The sequence below is a fragment of the Solanum dulcamara genome, chromosome 2 (genome assembly GCF_947179165.1).
Source record: "Solanum dulcamara chromosome 2, daSolDulc1.2, whole genome shotgun sequence".
Lineage (NCBI taxonomy): Eukaryota > Viridiplantae > Streptophyta > Magnoliopsida > Solanales > Solanaceae > Solanum > Solanum dulcamara.
In genome coordinates this window covers 18,779,280-18,787,631 of record NC_077238.1, presented here as the reverse complement: position 1 = coordinate 18,787,631, position 8,352 = coordinate 18,779,280, and the positions used below count along the sequence as shown (strand labels likewise).

The following is an 8,352-nucleotide window of genomic DNA, read 5'->3' as shown; positions in this document are numbered from 1 at the left end:
AAACTTAAGAGATAAAACTTAAAGACTTGCGGAAGCATGAATAAAATGAGACATAATACTGAGTTTCCATAAACTCAACCAATAGTTTTTAATAACAAACGAAGTGTGAAAATATCCTAGGAACTGAAAGTCGTCCATACCAAAAGTCATCCATACCAAAACTCTAAACAAACTTCAATGTAAGAATACAAAAGGGGAACACTCCCAAAAGAAGTCAAAGTACTAAACAAATATGTGAACATCTAAGTCCCGAAAGAAGGACTGAGACTAATGAGAAAGTCCACGACAACATGACAAAATAGCTCACCCTTGAACTTCGAACAAGATTTTACTCATCTAACCGATGTCTCTCCGCAATGGGCTAAATATTCCCTGTACTCAACAAAAGGCAGTAGTATTAGTACAAAAAAATAACAGTATACTGGTAGGATCATGCAGTTAGCCAGTAAGCAGATCATAGACAAGTAAATTCAACATAATAGGCATATACTTATACAGAATAAGTCAACTAATCTCAAGTTCAACCATATTCAGCAATATCACAACGCAATTTCTTCCACATGCTATAACTTTACACAAAGGTCATTCAAAGGACCTATAAACAATTAACTTTGTATCGGAACGTGACACTCGATCCAATTATATGTCGGAACGTGACACCTGATCCAAATATGTATTAGAACATGACACCTGATCCAAGCATACCACAATAATAAATATATTCAGTATTTATAGTATTTATATCACCAAGAATAGGTTCATCACAAAAATAGGCCAACAAGTGATCATTTCACACATAATCCAGCATGTTTTCCTATTCATATACATATATGCACATCATGAAGCAATTTAACAAGTATATAAAATACATACGGGAAACTAGACCATCACCTACCTCAAATTCATGCTTCAACAACTTTATAATGCAAGAGCCTTTCCTTTCCGGGTTTGTTCTTCTCCTTTTTGGTTTAGAAAATAGTAAATACATATAAAGGATCAACACAATGGACAAACTATCATGAAATATAACATAATTCTCATCCTAGGACAACCCATGATCCTAACCCCACCCTAGGACTATTTTCCACCATTAGTTTTTCAATTCAAACCCTCCCCCAATGATTGTCAACCATAATTTCTAGGTTCTAGGAATCAAAGGATGAATTTAGGGAATAAAATCCTTACCTTAAGCATGGAAATCTGTGGAAAATTGATGGAATTTGCCCTAGGTCATCTCTTGAAGTCTTAGAAACTAATTTAGCAGAAAAAGACTATTTTTGGACTTTGTCATGACTTAAGTTGCGACTGCCCCGCTCTGGCGGAAACCATCTCGCTCTAGCGGGATATGTGAAAATAGTGAGCTCGAAGTTTGTGCTCCAAGCCTTTTACAACACATCCCCTTCCAAGGATATATTAAAATATACCCTTCACGCCAACTTTAATTTCTAGAGTTTTAGTTGCTCGAATGAGATTTAGCAAGCCGTAAATGCTCTGTATCATCTTAGATATCATCCTATCCAATCAAAATAGATATTTGACCTCCCATCATTCATGTGATTACCCTAGACTTCACCTGACTCAGAATTTGTCCAAGTCTGGCCTAGGTTAAATTTTTTTGAAGTTATTACACAAATTTTTCTAGCCCGAAATCCCTCCCCATTGGCTTATTTCTAACAGCGGGGATAGTTCATTAAAATAGATTCCAATTAACCCATTACCCATCTCCGAGGGACTACTAGGAAAAATAGGGTTAAAGTAAAGAGAGAGTAGTACCTGTTTCGTCAAACAGATGAGGATACTTGTCTCGCATATATTTCTCAGTTTCCCAAGTAGCTTCCTCCACCGAATGATGTTTCCATTTCACTTTAACCATATTGATCTCCTTAGTCCTCAACTTCTGAACATCATGATCAAGAATTGAAATTAGTTCCTACTCATACTAAAGTTTCTTGTCTAATAACACCGAGTCTCATTTAATGATTCCCCATCTCTATGGTACTTTTTTAGTATAGACACATGGAACACCGAGTATACCTCAGACAAACTAGGTGGTAAGGCCAATCTATATGCCACTGGCCCTACACAGTCAAGAATTTCAAAAGGGACAATATAACGAGGGTTGAGTTTGCCTTTCTTGCCAAACCTCATTACCCCTTTAATGGGTGACAATTTTAGAAGTACTTTCTCACCAGCCTCGAATGTCATATCCCTTACTTTTTAGTCAGCATACTCCTTCTAACGACTCTGATCCACTAGAAGCTTAGCTTGGATGCTTCCTACCTTATCTTGAGCATCCCTCACTAAGTCAACTCCCAATGGCTCCACTTCCCTAGCTTCAAACCACCCTATGGGAGACCTGCATCCCCTCTCATATAGGGATTCGTATGGTGCCATATCAATACTAGAGTGGTAGCTATTGTTGTAGGAGAACTCACACAAGGGAAAGAACGTATCCCAATGTCCCCCAAAGTCTATAACACACGCCCTCAACATATTTTCCAGCACATGAATATTTCTTCCAATTGCCCATCTGTCTGTGGATGGAAAGTCATGCTGAAAGTGAGTTGAGTTCCCAACTCTTCATGCTACTTCCCATAAAATTTAGAAGTGAAATGTGTACCATGGTCTGAAATAATAGAAAAGGTCACCCCAGTACAGCCTTACTATCTCCTTCATATAAATCCTTGCCAGCTGTTGTTCATTGTAGTCCACTCTAACCAAAATAAAGTGTGCTGACTTTGTTAACCTATCAACTACCACCCAAAAGGAGTCATACTTTCTCAAGGTCTTAGGAAGTTCCACCATAAAATCCATGGTTATTCTCTCCCATTTCCATTCAGGAATGGGCATTCTTTGAAGTAAACCTGCAAATCTTTGGTGCTCATATTTTACCTATTGGCAGTTCTAAGACTTGGCTACATATTCAACTATGTCTTTCTTTATACCAGTCCACCAATACAACCGTTTCAAGTCTTGATACATCTTTGTCACTCTAGGGTGAATAGAGTATCATGAACCATGAGATTCAGACAGGATCTTTTGAATTAATCCATCTAATCGGGGAACACAAATCCTTCCCCTAAAGTGAAACACCCCACCTACATCAAGTTTTGAGTCTTGAGCCTTGCCCATCAACACGTTTCCTGTAATTTCATTTAAGTTCACATCCTCAAACTACTAAGTCTTGATCTCTTTTATAAAAATGGGCCTTAGATCAACTTCGGCCATTATCCCTCCTTGCTCTGAGATGCCTAGCCTCATGAACCTGGCCTCCAAGGCCTAAATTTCTCTAGACAGAGGCCACTTAAGGGATCCCAAACAGGCTAGGGCTCACCGGTTTCCAGCTCAATGCGTCTTCTACCACATTAGCCTTATTTGAATGGTACTGGATGGTGACATCATAGTCTTTAAGCAACTCCATCCACCTTCGCTGTCTCAAATTCAAGTCCTTTAGGGTGAAAACTTGTTGTAAGCTACGGTGATCAGTAAACACCTTACACTTGATGCCATACATATAATGCCTCCAAAGTTTCAGTGCAAATATTATCGCTGCCAACTCTAAGTCATGAGTCGGGTAGTTCCTCTCATTAACCTTCAATTGCCGTGAAACATATGCTACAAATTTTTTATCATATATCAACACAGCACCCAAACTGGAATGTGAAGCATCACAATAAATAATGAAGTCTTTACCTTTGATCGGCAGGGCCAAAATTGGAGTTGTGGTCAAAAGATTCTTGAGCTTTTGGAAGCTTTCTTCACACTTGTTAGTCCACTCGAATGGAACCTATTTTTTAGTCAGCCTGGTCAAGTGAGTAGCAATAGAAGCAAAGTTTTCTATGAACCGATGATAATAACTAGTTAGTCCCACAAAACTTCTAACCTCGATCATGGAACTACGCCTAGCCCAGTTCTTAACTGCCTAAATCTTTTGTGGGTCCATCATTACCCCTTTTTTTGAAACAACATAGCCTAAAAAGGCAACTGAAGGAAACCATAATTCACACTTAAACAATTTTGCATACAACTTTTGTCTTCCCAAAACACCTAACACAATTTGAAGATGAACTGCATGTTCCTGTTCACTCTTTGAATACACCAATATATCATCTATGAGCATTATCATGATAGGCCGCTATGGTGAAATTGGTAGACACGCTGCTCTTAAGAAGCAGTGCTAATGCATCTCGGTTCGAGTCCGAATGGCGGCATGAATGAATCCAGGAACGGTTTGAACACCCCATTCATCAAACTCATAAAGGCTGCATATTACAGCAGCAACTATACAACTACAACAATCCAACACCAACAATCTTCAACTTCCATCTACTTGCAATTGAGGAGCCCTCCAATGGGCACTACAGAACCACCACACACTGGTTTGCTTCCTTGGCTACTTCCTTGTGCAGGTCCACAAAGAATCAAACAAAGGGAGACAACAACTATTCATGTAGGGGCCTTCTTGCAGCAGCTCCAAGTTACTTTGAGCTCCTTGACACCCAAGCAACTGCTCATGCCATGGCTTCATCACCTACAAGTTACAATTTGCTGCTCTTCAGTCACTAGTTTTCTTAACAACAACTCCAACGTTGCTGGTTATTATAGCTCTATATACTTCCTCTCGTTTCATCCTCCTTAGCGGATAATCATGATTGTGATGCTGTTGCATACTTTCCTTGGACTTACTTGGTACGATAAGACGAAAAAAGGCAAAGATGAAAAGAGCTTCTTCACCCCATGCGAGATAAAAGGTTCATATACTTGTTCTTCCTCAATTTAGCTATGTATGGTACGTAGCATAGTTGAATAGGACTAGTGTAGGTTACTTTCTTGTCTTCTCATGGAAGGGGAGAGTCTCCTTCATTTATGCTTTCTTAGTCGACTTGTATCGGGAGGAGTCCTCTCATAGGTTTATTGCTTTCTAGTTATAGATAGCTCCTTTTGCTACGGGGATGAGTTAGCCGACCTTAATAGGTTAGCCGACTTATGAACCAACATAGGATCGGAGGTAAGGTTTGTGTCCCCCTCCTTGTTTTTATTTTATGTTAAGGCTTGGGGGTGATGCTCAACCCCTGACTGTGCACGAGAGGTGGGAGCCTCGTGTAGGGTCTATTCCCATAAAAATAAAAAAATATAAAAAAAATAAAGGTTGCATATGCACTGGTCAACCCAAAGGACATTACTAAAAACTCATAGTGCCCATACCTAGTCCTAAAAGTTATTTTGGGCACATCCTCAGGCCTAATTTTCAACTGATAATACCCAGACCTGAGATCAATCTTTGAGAAGATTGAAGCACCTTGAAACTGGTCAAAAAGGTCATCAATACGAGGCAAAGGTTATTTATTTCTTATGGTGACCTTATTCAGTTATCGGTAGTTAATGTATATTCTCATACTACCATCTTTTTTCTTGACAAACAACACCGGAGCACCCCAAGGGGAAACATAGAATAAATGAACCCCTTGTCAAGAACCTCCTAAATCTAAGTCTTAAGCTCTCTTAACTTTTCCATAGCCATATAGTAGGAAGGAATGGAAATTGGATGTACACCCAGCTCTAAGTTAATGAATAAATCTATATCTCGGTCAGGAGGCATACCTGGCAAGTCTGAAGGGAATACTTCCAAAAATTCATACATTACTGGAATAGAATCAACAGTAGGAGACTCTACCTCCACATTCTGGATATGGGCCAAATAAGCCAAACAACCCTGCCCTACCATTTTTCTAGCCTGGATAAAGGACATGACCTTAGCTGGCTTAGTGTCACGGACTTAGACTTCGCACTAAGATTTCCGTATGGCACTTGACAACTTACTTACGAATCTTTCACGATCTTACAAGCTCAAGTAAGCCTTTAAGACTAGATCGCTAAGGGAATGCTATATAGTAAGAAAGACAAGAGAGCTTTTATGAAGAAGACTTTTGTATTTCTTTGGAAGAATGCTTGATTGCTTGATGGTTTTCTACAAATGAATGCCCCCTCTATTTATACTACTCCTAAGGGGCTTAAGTGTAAATAAAAATTACTACACAAGTCCTTTTATATTTACAAACTAGTCCTTCTTCTAGATTTCTCTACACAACTAAAAGATTCTAAGGACTTTCCATGCAAATCCATGGAATTCTAAAGTCTTCCAAGGAAATTCTCCACATGTCTCTAGAACCTTCCACTATGGACTAGCCTTTTTCCTATGTAAGGCTTCCACATGGGAAACTTTATGACATGTGGCACTTACGTGGTACTTATGTGGCGTGATGATGTGGCGGGTCATCACATTAGGCTTGTACACCCCTTTCCACTCTAATCTTTCTCTCCCCGAGATCTCTAGAGACATAGTTTTTGCATTGCAATTAAGTACAGAAAAGTAGGGGGACAACCAAGTCATGCCTAAGATCACCTCAAAATCTGTCATGTCTAAGATCACTATGTCAACCCAAGTATGGTATCCCATAAATACAACAGAACAAACATAATGTACATGGTGACTGACTCTACAACAAGGGTAGAAACATGTACAGGGGCATCCAATATATCACATAGTGCATCAAAACCCAAGGCATATTTTACAGACACATAGGAATAAGTGGAACTCGGATCAAATAAAATAGAAGCAATCTGATCACAGAAAAGAATAATACTTGTGATAACTGCATCAGATATCTCTAACTCGATCTTGCCCAAGAATGTATAAAACTAAGCTCGGTCATCCTGACGGGCAACCTCCCTGCTTGGCTAGGTTGTTCCTCGACCTGCACTACTATTACCTCAGCCCCCACGACCTCTTAGATTTCTTCCTCTCCCACCATGTCGATGTCCTCTACCATTGTTATCCCCAGCTGCTGGGACCACTGAGCTGGCCTGCTGGGGTGATAAAACTATCCTATGGGGGTAAGGACACTCCCTCCGTATATGGTCCAGCTCTCCATAATTAAAACAACCGCAATTAAAGGACGGGCAGCTACTTGGGAATGATGTTCTATGGCCCTCATGGGACTGGTGCTACTATGGAGTGCCTAAAAAACTGTTAGTAGAAGCGGGCAGTGCTGATTGAATTTGCCGGGCTGCAATCACCGGCCTGCCTGACCCTTTAGAATAGGATCCCTGGAAACTACCTGCACTCTTGGGCTTCTTAGCCAAAGCTTTGGCTTTCCTATCTTTCCCCACACCTTTAACCTTCTTAACAAAGTCTATGACTTCGTTGAAACTCCTACCCGACGAAGTCATATAGACAGAAAGTACCTACAACTTGGGGTTCAACCCCTTCAAGAACAACCTGATTCTCTCCTCTTTTGTAATGACCAGCTGAGTAGCGTACCTAGACAATGCATAAAACTTGGCTTCATAAGCAGCCATTGATAACCCTCCCTGCTCAAGAGCCATAAACTCATCCTTCTTTATGTCCCTTAAAGTATGGGGCATATACTTTTCTAGAAACAGAGGATAAAATTAAACCCAAGTGAGTCAAGGCAACACAGGCGAACGACAATCCACATAAGCCCTCCACCACTTCTTGGCCTCACCCTGTAGCTGAAAAATCACAAACTCTACTCCATGTTGATGTACTATACCCAACTTGTGCAACCTCTCATAGCAGTCAAGAATAAATTCATAGGTATCTTCATTTTCAGTACCATAAAAGACCGGGTGTTTGAGCTTAAGGAACTTGGTGAGAGCATGCCATGCTTAGTATAGGTCATCATAGGACCTATTAGTGGCCTGGAAAATGCATCTATACCTACCACCTTACTTGCTGGTAGAGCTACAGCAGCGCAAGAAAGAGCAATAGGAGCAGGTGCTGCAGGCATAGTGGGGATAGCGCTAGTGCCAGCCAGCCCACTCAGGAAGACCATGATCTACTAAGCTAATATTGGATTTAGAGGGGGAATACCAGTTGCCCCAATCTGGGTGTCTTCCTCTTGTTCAACCTGCTCTTTCTCTTCTCCAACTTCCACCTCTCCCTTGAACTCATTATAGGAAGTAGGAGGGGCCTCACCTACCAGCACCTCCTCAATATGGACCTCCACTCTGGAAGGTGCTTCTCTCCCTCTACCCCTACCTCGCCTCCCTCTCCTACCTCTTTCTCTACCATACCTTCAAATGGATGGCTCTTCTTTTGGATCCACAGGAGCTACAGGCCTGACACCATTAAGGAGAGTATTGACCATTTGTGGACAAGAGAGTGGAAGAGGTTAGATACCACTTTAGATCGCCAGTTACCAATTAGAATCAAGTTATAGTAGGAAGGAGAAAAGACAATGAAACTTTTTCTAAAGTCCTGTAGCCGCTTGAAGAAATGTACAAGCGTCTCTATACCGTTTTGCAAGACTCTACTAGACTTATTTTGTA

General features: G+C 40.6%; 1 pseudogene; it reads right to left on the bottom strand.

Moving 5' to 3' along the window:
* Positions 1–1,750: 1,750 nt before the first annotated feature.
* Positions 1,751–7,856, bottom strand: LOC129870606 (uncharacterized; annotated as a pseudogene).
* Between the last annotated feature and the right edge of the window lie 496 nt (positions 7,857–8,352).